This window comes from Dipodomys spectabilis, unplaced genomic scaffold (assembly GCF_019054845.1).
Source record: "Dipodomys spectabilis isolate Male_0828 unplaced genomic scaffold, ASM1905484v1 ptg000386l, whole genome shotgun sequence".
Lineage (NCBI taxonomy): Eukaryota > Metazoa > Chordata > Mammalia > Rodentia > Heteromyidae > Dipodomys > Dipodomys spectabilis.
Window position 1 is genome coordinate 824804 of NW_024871063.1, and position 15127 is coordinate 839930.

At 36.9% G+C, this 15127-nt stretch overlaps 1 non-coding gene across 1 annotated transcript; it reads right to left on the reverse strand.

Moving 5' to 3' along the window:
- Nucleotides 1–13379: 13379 nt before the first annotated feature.
- On the reverse strand, nt 13380–13486 carry LOC122096687. Its single transcript, XR_006145365.1, has one exon. It is a non-coding gene; the product is annotated as a U6 spliceosomal RNA (small nuclear RNA).
- Between the last annotated feature and the right edge of the window lie 1641 nt (nt 13487–15127).

Genomic DNA, 15127 nt, shown 5'->3' on the forward strand with positions numbered 1-15127 from the left:
ATTGGTGTGAGCTCTGCTTTGAAGGCCCGGTAGAATTCTGCTGTAAAACCATCTGGTCCTGGACTTTTCTTAGATGGGAGGTCTCTTATTGCTGTTTCTATTTCAATGCTGGTCTGGACCTTTAAGGATGGTTTCACTCATCTTGGTTAAATTTTGGCATGTCAATATTTGCTAGGAAAAGGTCCCCATTTCTGCCAAATTCTCAAACTTATTAGCATAAATTTTTGAGAAGTATTCCCTTTTAATTTTCTTTTTTTTAATAATTTTTAAAAAGAGATTTCTTGTTTCTTCTTTATTTTTTTATTTTTTATTTATTTTATTTTATTTTATTTGTGAAAATACTACAGAGGGGTTACAATTACATGGGCAGGATAAGGCACACATTTCTTACCAAACATTGCAGCCTCCTCCTTTATTTACCCTTCACCTCCCTTCCCAGCCTCCCCCGTCCACCTCCACCGACATTGTAAAGCTCGTTTTTGACATGACAATTTGTACTTCTCATTGTTGCAACATGTCCACCTGAATCCTTAAACGGCTTGTTTTTCCCTATCTCCTCCACAAGTTATACTGACATCAAATATATTGAAAACGGGGATTATACTGTGGGGGAGAGACATACAAAGCAACAAAGAAATAATATTATAAATGCGTTAGAAACACATGCATGAAAGAAAAAAAAAACCATTAAAATACCTATCTAAGGGTTCATTTTCCTAACATCACATTATCTGACTTTTTCTGTTTGACTCATACATATACTAGATATTGCAAATAAGGGAAACCATGGGACCTATGTTTCTTTGGGCCTTGCTTACTTCAATTAATATAATTTTTTCCAAGTTTTTCCATTTCCTAACAAATGGAGCAATGTCATTCTTTCTGATGGAGGCATAGAATTCCATTGTGTATATATATCACATTTTCTTGATCCATTCATCTACTGAAGGGCATCTGGGTTGGTTCCACATCCTAGCTATGGTAAATAATGCTGCAATAAACATAGTTGTGCCGGTCATTTTAGTGTGGTCTTGTTTGTAAACATTTGGGTAAATGCCCAAAAGTGGGATTGCTGGGTCATAGGGGAGCTCTATGTGAAGTCTTTTGAGGAACCTCCATACTGCTTTCCAAAGTGGTTGAACAAGTTTACATTCCCACCAACAATGAAGTAAGGTTCCCTTTTGTCCACTTCCCCTCCAGCATCTGTTGTTAGAGTTCTTGATTTTTGCCATTCTAACTGGAGTGAGGTAGTATCTCAAAGTTGCTTTGATTTGCATTTCTTTTATGGCTAGGGATGTTGAGCATTTCTTCATGTGTCTATTGGCCATCCTTCTTTCTTCTTCAGAGAAGTTTCTCTTTAAGTCTTTAGCCCACTTATTTATTGGGCAGTTGTTTCTTTGAGGATTTGTTGTTGGGGGATTTAATTTTTTGAGTTCCTAGTATATTTTAGATATGAGACCCTTGTCCGTTGTATGGCTAGTAAAGATCTTCTCCCAATCCGTGGGCTTTCTATTGATCTTGCTAGCTATGTCCTCTGCCATGCAGAAGCTCTGCAACTTTATGCAATCCCATTTGTCCAATCTTTCTTTGATTTGTTGTGTTTCCAGGTCTGTATTCAGAAAATTTCCGCCTGAGCCAAGGAGACCTAGGGTTTCTCCTATTCCATCGTGTAATGTTTTCAGAGTGTCTGCTTTGACTTCGAGGTCTTTGATCCATTTGGAGTTAATTCTTGTGCAGGGTGATATATAAGGATCTAGCTTTAGTTTTCTACATCTAGTTAACCAATTTTGCCAACAACATTTACTGAAGAGGTTGTCTTTCTTCCATTCTATTGTTTTAGATCCCTTATCAAAAATTAGATGGCTATAGATCTGTGGGTTCATTTCTGGGTTTTCAATTCTATTCCATTGGTCCTGAGGTCTGTTCTTATGCCAATACCAGGCTGTTTTGATTACTATGGCTTTGTAGTAGAGTTTGAAATTTGGTATTGATATTCCTCCAGCAGTGTTCTTTCCATTGAGGAGCGTTTTTGCTATTCCGGGTCTTTTGTTGTTCCATATGAATTTTTGGATTGCCTCTTCTATTTCCTTGAAGAATGAGGTTAGAATTTTGATAGGTATTGCGTTGAATTTGTAGATAGCCTTGGGAAGTATTTCCATTTTCACGATGTTAATCTTTCCAATCCAGGAGCATGGGTGGTTTTGCCATTTTTTAAGTTCTTTGTTGATTTCCTTTTTCAAGATTTTAAAGTTTTCATCATAGAGGTCCTTCACTTCTTTGGTTAAGTTAATTCCTAGGTATTTTATTTTTTGTGGGGCTATTACAAATGGAGTTGCTTTACTAATTTCAGCCACACTTTTCTCATTGTTAGCATACAGAAAAGCCATTGATTTTTGGGGGTTAATTTTATAACCTGCTACTTTGCCAAAGTTTTGAATCAGCTTGAGTAATTTGGGAGTGGAGTCTATGGGATTCTTTAAATACAAGATCATGTCATCTGCAAAGAGGAAGGGTTGTATTTCTTCTTTCCCTATTTGGATCCCCTTTATGTCTGCATCTTGTCTTATTGCTGTAGCTAGGCATTCTAATACTAGATTGAGGAGAAGTGGAGAGAATGGACATCCTTGTCTTGTTCCTGAGTTAAGAGGAAATGGTTTTATTTTTTCACCATTAAGTATAATGCTGGCTGTAGGTTTGTCATATATAGCCTTCATTGTATTGAGGAATGATCCGTGGATGCCTAATTTTTCCAAAACTTTCATCATGAAGGGGTGCTGGATCTTGTAGAATGCTTTTTCTGCATCCATTGAGATAACCATGTGCATCAATGTTCATCAAAGAAATGGGTCTATAGTTCTCTTTCTTTGATGAGTCCCTGCCTGGTTTTGGGATGAGGGCTATGATGGCTTCATAGAATGTGTTTGGTAGTGAGCTTTCTCTTTCAATTTTATTGACGAGTTGGAGGAGTATTGGTGTGAGCTCTGCTTTGAAGGCCTTGTAAAATTCCGCTGTAAAACCATCTGGTGAGAAACTTCTCTGAAGAAGAAAGAAGGATGGCCAATAGACACATGAAGAAATGTTCAACATCCCTAGCCATAAAAGAAATGCAAATCAAAACAACATTGAGATATCACCTCACTCCGGTTAGAACAGCAAAAATCAAGAACTCTAACAACAACAGATGCTGGAGGGGATGTGGACAGAAAGGAACCTTACTTCATTGTTGGTGGGAATGTAAACTTGTTCAACCACTTTGGAAAGCAGTATGGAGGTTCCTCAAAAGACTTCACATAGAGCTCCCCTATGACCCAGCAATCCCACTTTTGGGCATTTACCCTAATGTTTACAAACAAGACCACACTAAAGCTACCAGCACAACTATGTTTATTGCAGCATTATTTACCATAGCTAAGATATGGAACCAACCCAGATGCCCCTCAGTAGATGAATGGATCAAGAAAATGTGGTATATATACACAATGGAATTCTATGCCTCCATCAGAAAGAATGACATTGCCCCATTTGTTAGGAAATGGAAAAACTCGGAAAAAATTATATTAAGTGAAGTAAGCCAGGCCCAAAGAAACGTAGGTCCCATGGTTTCCCTTATTTGTAATATCTAGTATATGTATGAGTCAAGCGGAAAAGGTCAGATAATGTGATGTCAGGAAAATGAACCCTTAGATGTGTATTTTAATGTTTTTTCTTTCATGCATGTGTTTCTAACACATTTATAAGATTGTCTCTTTGTTGCTTTGTATGTCCCTCCCCCACAGTATAACCCCTGCTTTCACTATATTTGATGTCAGTATAACTTGTGGAGGAGATGGGGAAAAACCAGTTGTTTAAGGATACAGGTGGACCTGTTGCAACAATGAGAAGTACAAGTTGTCATGTCCAAAACGAGCTTTACAACGTTGGTGCGGGGGGGGGGGGGGAGGGGGGGAAGGGAGGGAAGGATTGGGATTAGGGCGGGATGGGGGAGGCTGGGAAGGGATGTGAAGGGTAAACAAAGGAGGAGGCTGCAATGCTTGGTTAGAAATGTACGCATTATCCTGCCCATGTAACTGTAACTCCTCTGTACAGTATGTTCACAAATAAAATTAAATTAAATTAAAAAAAAAAACCATCTGGTCCTGGACTTTTCTTAGCTGGGAGGTCTCTTATTGCTGTTTCTATTTCAATGCCTGATATGGGTCTGTTAAGATGGTTTAACTCATCTTGGTTTAGTTTTGGCATGTCAATAGTTGCTAGGAAAAGGTCCATTTCTGTCAAGTTCTCAAACTTATTAGCATAAAGTTTTGAGAAGTATTCCCTTATGATGTTCTGAATCTTGGTTTTTCTGTGGTGATGTTTCCATTCTCATCTCTGAGTTTATTAATTTGGGTGTGTTCTCTTCTTATTCTGATAAGATTTGCTAAGGGTCTGTCAATTTTGTTAAGTTTTTCGAAGAACCAACTCTTTGTTTTGTTGATTCTTTCTATAGTTTTTTTGGATTCTAATTCATTTAATTCTGATTTAATTTTAATTATTTCTTTCCGCCTACTGGATTGGGGTTTATCTTGCTGCTCTTTTTCAAGGAGGTTTAGATGTGTCATTAAATTGTTTGTTTCAGATCTCTCCAATTTGTTGATGTAGGAGCTCAGAGCTATAAACTTGCCTCTGAGTGCTGCCTTTGCTGTGTCCCAGAGGAGCTGGTAGTTTGTGTGTTCATTTTTTTTGAATAGCATGAATATTTGAATTTCCTTTCTAATCTCTTCCATGACCCACTCATGATTCAGCAGTGTGTTGTTCAGCCTCCATGTGATACCGGAATTTCTTTGGTGGCTTTTGGTGTTGAGTTCTAATTTTATTCCCTTGTGGTCAGAGAGAATGTAAGGTATAACTTCAATGTTTCTGAATTTAGACAAGTTTGCTTTGTGGCCTAAAATGTGGTCTATTTTAGAAAACGTTCCATGTGTTGCTGAGAAAAACGTGTATTCTGATGCTGCTGGGTGAAATGTTCGGTAGATGTCTGTTAAGTCTAGTTGATCTATGCAGCTGTTTAGATCTGCGGTTTCTCTGTTGAGTTTTTGCCGAGTTGATCTATCTAGGGTGAGTGGTGTGTTAAAATTCTCAAAAATTAATGTCTTTGGATCTATATGGGATTTGAGGGAAAGTAGTGTTTCTTTGATAAATTTGGGTGCTCCATTGTTTGTCGAGTAGATATTCAGAATTGTAATATCCTCCTGAAAGAGAGATCCCTTAATTAGTATGTAGCGACCTTCTTTATCTCTTCTCACGAATTTTAATTTGAAGTCTATTTAATATGATATTAGGTTTCCAACTCCTGCCTGTTTATGGGGGCCGTTTGCTTTTGTAGATTTTGTTCCAACCTTTAACATTGAAAACGTGTTTGTTTTTATGGGCAAGATGTGACTCCTGAAGGCAGCAGATAGAAGAGTCTTGTTTTTTTTTTATCCAACTAGACAGTCTATGTCGCTTAATTGGAGAGTTCAGTCCTTTAACGTTAAGAGAAAGGACTGAGAGTTATTTGGGAGTTCCTGCCATGTTATCCACCTTCTTGGGGGCAGCGAAACTTAGTTCTTCCTATGGTTCTTTGTTTCTCATTTTGGGTGCAGTTTCTTGGCCTTTATTGTGGTCTTGTTGGTTTTCTATGTGTAGGACATCTTTAAGAATCTTTTGTAGGGCTGGTTTGGTGGAGATGTATTGTTTCAATTTTTCTTTGCTATGGAAGGTTTTTATTTGGCCTTCAGTTATGAAGGAGAGTTTAGCTGGGTACAGTATTCTTGGTTGATAGTTGTTTGTTTTTAGGGCATGGCATACATCATTCCAGTCTCTTTTTGCTTTGATTGTCACTGCTGAGAAATCTGAGGTGATTCTAATTGGTTTCCCTTTATAGGTGATTAACCTTTTCTCCCTGACAGCTTTAAGGATCTTTTCCTTGGTCTGAGTTGATCCTATGTGGATTATAATGTGATGGTGGGATGTCAGATTCTGGTCTGGTCTATTTGGGGTTCTAAAAGCTTCTTGTATCTGAATAGGCCTATCTTTTTGTATGTTTGGGATGTTCTCTGCTAGAATCCTGTTAAACAAATTTCCTAGACCATTAACTTCTGTTTCTGGGTGCTCCTCTACACACATTATCCTTAGATTAGGCTTTCTGATGGTTTCTTCCAAGTGTTGGATAGATCTATCATATTTCTTGGACTTGTCTTTGATGGTTGTATGTTCTTTCTCTATAATTTCTAGGCTGTCTTCAATCCCTGAGATTCGATCTTCTGCATGGTCTAACCTGCTCTCAAGGCTTTCTACTTGGTTTTTCATTTCTTTTCCTTCTAATTGGTCAGCTTTGATGGCTTCAAATTCTTCATTGAAGCTTTGTTTTAGATCTTGTATGGACTTCTTTACTTCCTTAATTTGATGTTCAGTGTTTATTCTCAAATCACTTAGGTGATTGTTTATGGTTTCCTTGGTCTCCCTGACATCCTTCAGCTCTTCCTTAATGGATTCCATGAATGCCTTTAGTGATCTTTGTGTATTCTCATCCTGCTCTCTCAATTCCTTTATTACTCTTTGCTTAGCTTCCTCACTTTCATGCCATTCGTGAAGTTCTCTTTGAGTGTTCTCATGCTGCTCATGCAATTCCTGTATCAGTTTTAGAGTAGCTTCCTCACGCTCATGATATTCCGGTATTAACCTTTGGTTTTCCTCCTCTCTCTCCTTATCATGCTCATATAGATTCCTTTGTATGTTTTCAATCTTTTCCAGTATTGACCTTTCGTTTGCCTCCTCTCTCTCTCTATCACGCTCATACAAAGTCCTTTTGTATGTTTTCCATCTTTTCATTTACCATGTTTTCCAGTAGTGTTTGTAGAGCTATTTGGGAACTCTTCTCTGGATTATTCATTATCTGTCCTGTCCCATGATTGTCATGAGTGGGATTTGAGCTACCCGGACTTGCCATTTTTCTTGTGTTTTTTCGGCTTACTCTGCCCATTTGGGATGAAAGTAACACCAGTTTTGTGCTAGAAAACTATCTTAAGGCAAGCATCAACCAAAGTCTGTAGATCCACAATCAAAAGTCTGCAGATACAGTGAAGTTCAACAGATATACCTATTCAACATCAAACAACTATATAATAATGGGCTACAAACCGCAAAGTAGAATTTGGAAAACCAGAAATTATTAATTTTAGGGAGACATGTGGGTAAAAATAGGAAAAGAAAAATATGGGAAGGAACAGGGAGAGTTTACTTAACTAAGTCCTAATCGCAAAGTGGGAAAGAGGTTGGATAGGATAAAAGTAGAGAGAGAAAAAAAGAAGAAAGAGAAAGAGAAAAAAGACACAAGAAAAAATAGAAAAGCAAAAATCAAAAAATAAAAAGTGTAATGATTAAAAATATGCAGATTGAAAATGAAATATTCAGAGAAGAACATGGGTATAATGAGAGAATGGGAGGGATATAAAGGTGACATGAAAACCTTAAAATATTATATAGGTATAAAGAGGTAATACTGCTAGGAATTTAAGTCTAAGAGGCTTTGAATTGAGTAATAAATTTGTGGATTAAATATGTACACAATGGGGGATAAAGTCTAATAATCGACTATGGGTATATCTGAGGATGTGCAGAACAACAATTAAGTCACACAAAGAAGAGCAAAAGAGCAGAAAAGGTGAAAAAAATAAGCAAAAAAGAAAAAAAATCAGACATTCAGTAGAGCTAAACAAAAAACAAAAATATTTTTTGAAAAGAAAGAACAAAAAAGAAAGAAAAACGCACACATACATATACCCCTAAAATAAAAATTATAAGAGGAAGAGAAAAAAGTTACTAGTATAGAATTTTTTTTTCAAAATGGTAAAAATTAAAAATTAAAAAAAAAAGTTTTAGAAGAAAAATATTTTTATAAAAGGAACCAAAAAAAAAAAAAAAAAAAGAAGAAGAAGAAACAGAGAAAAAACAAGTTCTTTGATTTTTTGGGGAGTGGTGGGAAGATCTTTTATATCCCTTGTGTCCATAACAAGCCTCTTGTTGGAGTCTCTGGTCTGCTTGTGGTATTTGATTTTCCTGTGGCTTAGTTGGTTTCTTAAGCAGTTTGTTTGAACAGGCAGAAAAATGCTATGCTGTACAAAATATTTTGTGATCCTCTCCCCTGGCTAGTTCAATGGGAGGGAGATCTGCTTTGAGTATCACAAAAGAGGGAGATGGCTTTTTCCTCATGTTTGTAGATGCTCTGATGAGGCTAGGTTCTGGGTAGAGTTGAGGCCTTTCAGCAAACAGTAGCTTTTCCCTGAGGAGACTTTGTGAGAGACTCACAGAGCCCAGCCTCGAGCCACTCTCAGGGTTTATGTTTACTGAATTTCAATGGATTGTCCATGCTGCTAAAGAGAGGGGCAGCCTCTGGCTCTGATTACCCAGTGAAGAAACCCACTCCTGGGGCTGGCGGCCCGAGCTGGGTGACTTTTCCCTGGATGGGGCTGAGTTTGCCATGTCACTTTAGGATCTTCTGACCTGCTAAATGACTCTAGTTTTCTTCCAAGGCCTGTGTTTGAGCTAGCTGGTCAACCAAGCTTTGTCAGTATCAAACATGGAGATCTCCTGTAATGGCGGGGAGGGGTGGCCTTCCCTCCTCTGCTCCCTGAGAAGGAGTGAGGACGTTAGGCTTCTACTCACACCGCATTTTGGTTCCTGGGTCATCTCTGGTCTGTGAACTGCAGGATGAAGATGTCTGCTCCTTGTCGGTTCTTGTTGGTGTTCAGTAGAATACACTCGCGCGCCATGTCTGGCTCCTTTGTCCTGGACTCTCTATGTTGCAGGTATGGCGGCTATTGCCACCTCCACCACCACTGTAGCCCGCAGTGGTGGCTGCTAGCAAGTGCTCAGATCTGTCTCCTTGCCTGGATTTTCCCTCTCTGGCCTAACTCTCTGAACTGTGATGGTACACTTGGTGTGATTCTCTGGCTTAAGTCTGTTCGCTGGAACTATAAAACTCCTTTCTCTCTCTGGCCTGACTCTCTGTCCTGTGATGGCACACTTGGTGTGATTCTCTGGCTTAGGAATGTTCACTGGAACTCTAAAACTGCTTTCTATGCGAGAGCTTGTTTAGATTCCAGCTTCTCCTCCGCCATCTTCCCAGAAAGAAAGGTTGGACAAATGGGATTGTATGAAGTTGCAGAACTTCTGCATGGCAAAGGACATAGTTAGCAAGATCAACAGAAAGCATACAGATTGGGAGAAGATCTTCACTAGCCATACAACAGACAAGGGTCTCATATCTAAAATATACTTGGAACTCAAAAAATTAAATCCCCCAATAACAAATCCTCAAAGAAACAACTGCCCAATAAATAAGTGGGCTAAAGACTTGAAGAGAAACTTCTCTGAAGAAGAAAGAAGGATGGCCAATTGACACAGGAAGAAAAATGCTCAATCTCCCTAGCCATAAAAGAAATGCAAATCAAAACAACATTGAGATACCACCTCATCCCAGTTAGAATGGCTATAATCAAGAACTCTAACAACAACAGATGTAGGAGGGGATGTGGACAGAAGGGAACCTTACTGCATTGTTGGTGGGAGTGTAAACTTGTTCAACTACTTTGGAAAGCAGTATGAAGGTTCGTGAAAAGACTTCACATAGACCTCCCCTATGACCCAGCAATCCCACTTTTGGGCATTTACCCTAATGTTTAAAAACAAGACCACACTAAAGCGACCAGCACAACTATGTTTATTGCAGCATTATTTACCATAGCTAAGATATGGAACCAACCCAGATGCCCCTCAGTAGATGAATGGATCAAGAAAATGTGGTATATATACACAATGGAATTCTATGCCTCCATCAGATAGAACGACATTGCCCCATTTGTTAGGAAATGGAAAAACTCGGAAAAAATTATATTAAGTGAAGTAAGCCAGGCCCAATGAAACATAGGTCCCATGGCTTCCCTTATTTGCAATATCTAGTATATGTATGAGTCAAGCGGAAAAGCTCAGATAATGTGATGTTAGGAAAATGAACCCTTAGATAGGTATTTTAATGTTTTTTTATTTCATGCATTTGTTTCTAATGCATTTATAAGATTATTTCTTTGTTGCTTTGTATGTCCCTCCCCCACAGTATAACCCCTGCTTTCACTATATTTTATGTCAGTATAACTTGTGGAGGAGATGGGGAAAAACAAGTCGTTTAAGGATACAGGTGGACCTGTTGCAACAATGAGAAGTACAAGTTGTCATGTAGAAAACGAGCTTTACAACGTTGGTGTTGGGGGGAGGGGGGAGGATTGGGTGGGAGGGGAGGGGGGAGATTGGGAAGGGATGTGAAGGGTAAACAAAGGAGGAGGCTGCAATGCTTGATAAGAAATGTACGCATTATCCTGCCCATATAATTGTAACCCCTCTGTACAGTATGTTCACAAAAAATATTAAATTTGAAAAAAATAAAATAAAACTCTTTTCTCTGCGAGAGCTTGTTTAGCCTCCAGCTTCTCCTCCGCCATCTTCCCAGAACTCCTTATCATAGTAATTTTGAATTACATTTCTCTAATATTTCAGTTCACAAACCATTAAGCCAGCATAGAAGTTGTATTAAACACAACTTTGTTAGCCCACTGGCGATTTTCATGGCTTTATGGAAAAGATGTCTATTCAGAACTTTTGTCCAATTTTAATCAAGTTTCTTGTTAATCTCATCTTTAATCTCTCCATACAAAATCAGTAATTAATTCAAGGTAGTAGATAGAAAAATATTAAGCCACTCCTAACATTTTTCAATTTTCAATAAAATGATATTGCTTAAATCATTTTCTGTTAATGCTTGAGACCATATAATTCAATTTAGTTAGACCTTTAACAAGGCTATGTGCATTTTATTTATTTTACGTTAATTGTTCTTTCCAAAGTCTATGTGTCTAATTTCCCTTGCTCTCTTTCAGTCTCAAGTAGTTCAGATTTCAAACTGAAGAATAAATGGAAGGAAGCAAACAAAAAAAATACAGTTCCTCTCATCTGATGATGCCTCTACAAGAAGGAAGAAAGAGTTCCTACTTCTAAGGACCTATGCTAGGATATCAAAAAGAGAATTCATTCTTCTAGGTCTTCCTTAAAATGTAAACCACAACATATCGCGAAGGTACTTTTATGTTTTATCAGTTTTTCACATTTTCATATGGACTTCACCTCAGTCTACAACATTCATTCATTATTCTTTCCCTGATACTTTTACACTACCAAGACGTAAGATATAAGATAACCAGTTTTATTTACAGAATAAGAAGTTATCACCCTGGTTTCCTTGGAAGCACAACATGGTCAATAGATAACATTACTTCTGGTTTCTCACTACATGTAATGGTTTTTGTAATGCTTATTGCATTCTATTTAGTATTTTAAAAAAACTGCTGGCTAAACTCAAAGCTCCTTCACAGAAGTTTAGGTTAAGTACTTCACAAGTTTTATTTCCCTTAATTCTTAAGATAATATTTGTTATAATGCTAATGTTATTACCATTTTAGTGTTGGGAAAATTGTAATTAAATGCCTTAAGTAGATGACCCAAAGACATACAGTGAGAAAGGAAATGAGGCAAAGTTTCCAAAAGCCTTTTAGCAGTACACAAAAGGTAGGTAAAATCTCTCCAGTCTCTTACATTCTCAATTCAATATTCATATTGTCCAAGAAATAATAGCATAGCAATTAATGTCCATGGTGATTGTTTTCTGTTACATTTTGTCTTCAACACAGACTGTGTTGGTGAGATTGGGTTATCATGTAGAGAGTTGAGCTTATAAATTGAGGAAACTTCCAGTTTCCTTTTTAAAAAGTGCTAAAACTTTTAAATATTATCATTAACTGACTTTTAAGAATCAAAAACCTAAAAAATTCATATACAATTACCCAAAATGCTTTCAAAGTAGGAGATGATAAAACAGGACCCTGTGAAGTAAATTTTCTTCTACTTTTGAAATTATTCTGAAAACCTTGTGCTGGATGGTCGCACCTGTAATCCTAACTCCTCCGGACATCTACTCAGGAGCCCGAGATCTGTGGATAACAGTTGGAACCCAATCAGGGCAAAATAAATTCATGAGATAATTTTTCAAAAATTTATTGAACTAGCATAGGGCCAAGAATGAAGATGTAGCTTATATAGTAGCTCACCAAGCTAGAGAGGAAAGGCCTAGCAAGACCTTGAAGCCGCGATTTCAAATTCTGAGCATGCCAACAGAAATGCAATTTCCTGTACATGCATGCTACTTGCGCGCGCGCGTGCACACACACACATACACACATACATCCATTCTAAATATCTTCATATCAGTGTTTTGCATTAATTTCTTTGTTAACGATATTATATAAGCAAAATAAAGGAAATAAACTCCTCCCTCTTAGAAAAGTTTTATACTATTTATTGTAAAAATACTGTACACAGGTGTCATATTTACATGAGCTAGGTAATGAGAACAATTCCTAACAAGCATTGTTACCTCCTCCTTTATTTTTCCCCTACCATTCCTTCCCTCGCACCTCCACAAGTGCACACCCCTCCCCCTTCCCCTGCCTAAATTGTAAGGTTCATTTTTCAGCATAGTGTCTTGTGCATCTCATTGTTACAATGGGTCAACCTGTATCCCTATTTAGGCATTTTGTGTTTTTCCTTCCTCTCCCCAAATTAGAAGAGCATATATACAAGATATAGGCGCATCAACTTCAAATACAGTGAAAACAGTTGTTATAGCATGGGGAGGAACCTATAAAAAGACACAAAAAATCACATTGCACATTATAAGTACATTAGAAACAATAGCAAAAAAGAGAAAAATTCTTGTATCCCTATCTTGGGTTTCATTTCCCGGAACATTATGCTATCTGGTCATATGGACATACCTTTTGACCTTTTCTGCTTATACTATACATATATTAGTTATTGAAAATTAGGAAACCATGGGACCTGTGTTCTTTTGGATTTGGCTTACTTCACTTAATATTTTTCCATATCTTTCCAATTTCTAACAAATTGGATGATGCCATTCTTTCTGATGGAGGCATAGAATTCCATTGTTTATATAAAACACATCCTCTTGATCCATTCTTCTGCTGAGGAGCATCGGGGTTGGTTCCATATCTTAGTTATCTTAAATAATGCTGCAATAAATGTAGTTGTGCTGGTAGTTTTAGTATGGTCTTGTTTGTGATCATTTGGGTAAATGCCCCAAAGTGGGATTTCTGGATCATAGGGGAGATCTATGTGGAGTCATTTGAGGAACCTCCATACTAATTTCCAAAATGGTTGAAAAAGTTTACACTCCCACCAAGAATGCAGTAAGGTTCCCTTCTGTCCACATCCCCTCCAGCATCTATTGTTGTAAAACTATGGAATGCTTCAGGAATTTGCCTGTCATCCTTGCGCAGGGGCCATGCTAATCTTCTCAGTATCATTACAATGTTAGTTTATGTGATGCTGAATTGAGCACAGAATATTTTTTATATATAAAGTGTAATTGATTTTCTTAAACTAGGCAATTCAACAAAAAGTAAGTTTAGAAGAATTGTGAAATTTTAGAACCATGTACTTCTTACATAAGCACACATTTAAGAATAATGTCAAGATGGACATGTCAAAAACAAAATAATTCCAGATATTTGCGGTTCAAGAGATGTGTAGGGGAAATAATTCAATTGTTCTATACAAGGCACATGTCATAATGAACACAGCAGCAAGTGTTAAGGGTTGTTAAAAATTTTAGTGTTTTATATCTATTTAATTTTAGGATTATATGCCAAAATTAGGACTGTTTGGCAGGTATAAAATTTTCTATAATGTATTTAAGATTTATGTTAGCAGACATATAGTACTAAGTATGTACATTTCAGAATTTATAGAAACTTTGTTAATGAGAAGTTGCAAAGTCTTTGTGTGAAGAAGCAGAATGAAGGGTTAAGACTACACAGTTCTTGTTAAAATTTAGGGATTCCTTACTTTATATTTTAGCGAGGAACAAGTGATGATATAAGCCATAAACAAATAATGAGATGAACCATAATAACCTTAGTGTGTAACTTTGAAGACTATTCATAGCCTATAAAAATCTTGTTGAACATCATAATCTTAGGCGGTTTAAAATGTACAGGAATATGAGAAAATAGAAAATCTAATATGTAGTGCACTTCAAATACTAAAAACACTGGTAATTGTTTTGTTTTTTATTTTATTAATCATTATTTAATTATTGGTTTTCTTTGTAGCATTGTTTTACTTGTTATATAATACAACTTTTTGTTAGTCATCATTAGGAGGTACTTTGAGAAGGTTACTGGGGTGGTCAAACCATTTTTTTTATAGGTGCATGTGAATTTACAACTAGGAAAATTAAGAACAAAATATTTATTAAAAATGATCAAGTAGAGTCTGAATCAGGAGAGTTGATACATGTCCACAACTAAAATCTTAGCCCTAGGTTGAAGCAACAGTATTACAGAGTTGAGGCCACAAATGTGAGAGACTGTGTTTTGTTTTGTTTTGTTTTATTTTGACTTTTTGTCATGGGGCTTGAACTCTGGGTCCTGAGTGCTGTTCCTCAGGCAAGGCTAGCGCTAACACTTGAGGCAGAGCACCATTTCCATCGTTTTCTACTTATGTGGTGCTGAGGAATCAAACCCAGGGCCTCATGAATGAAAGGCAAGCACTCTACCACTGAGCCAACTTCCTAGCACTTGAGAGACTGTGTTTTTAAAAAAATCATCTAAACAACATTTTCCTTTTGCTTTGGGTTATATAAGGAAATATATAAATATCTTTTTCTATTTTTGTGAATTGTTGTACTTCTAAATTTATAGTAACTTCAGCCACTTTATCCTTTTCAAAGTCATGAAATATCTCTGAGAGTTTGCTGCTGTGAAGATCGTTTTTGCATTTATAATTTCTTCTGAGTCACTTTTATTTTTATCAACATAACTTTATATTTCATGTTGATGGATTACAAATATCAAATACCTGCAAATGTACACATAGAGTCTAAAGATAGCAGTATGAATATTCTCATACAGCTCTTGTTTATCTATTATTCACTTTCAATATTATGATATTTCTCTCTCTCTTTCACTCTGTCTCATTT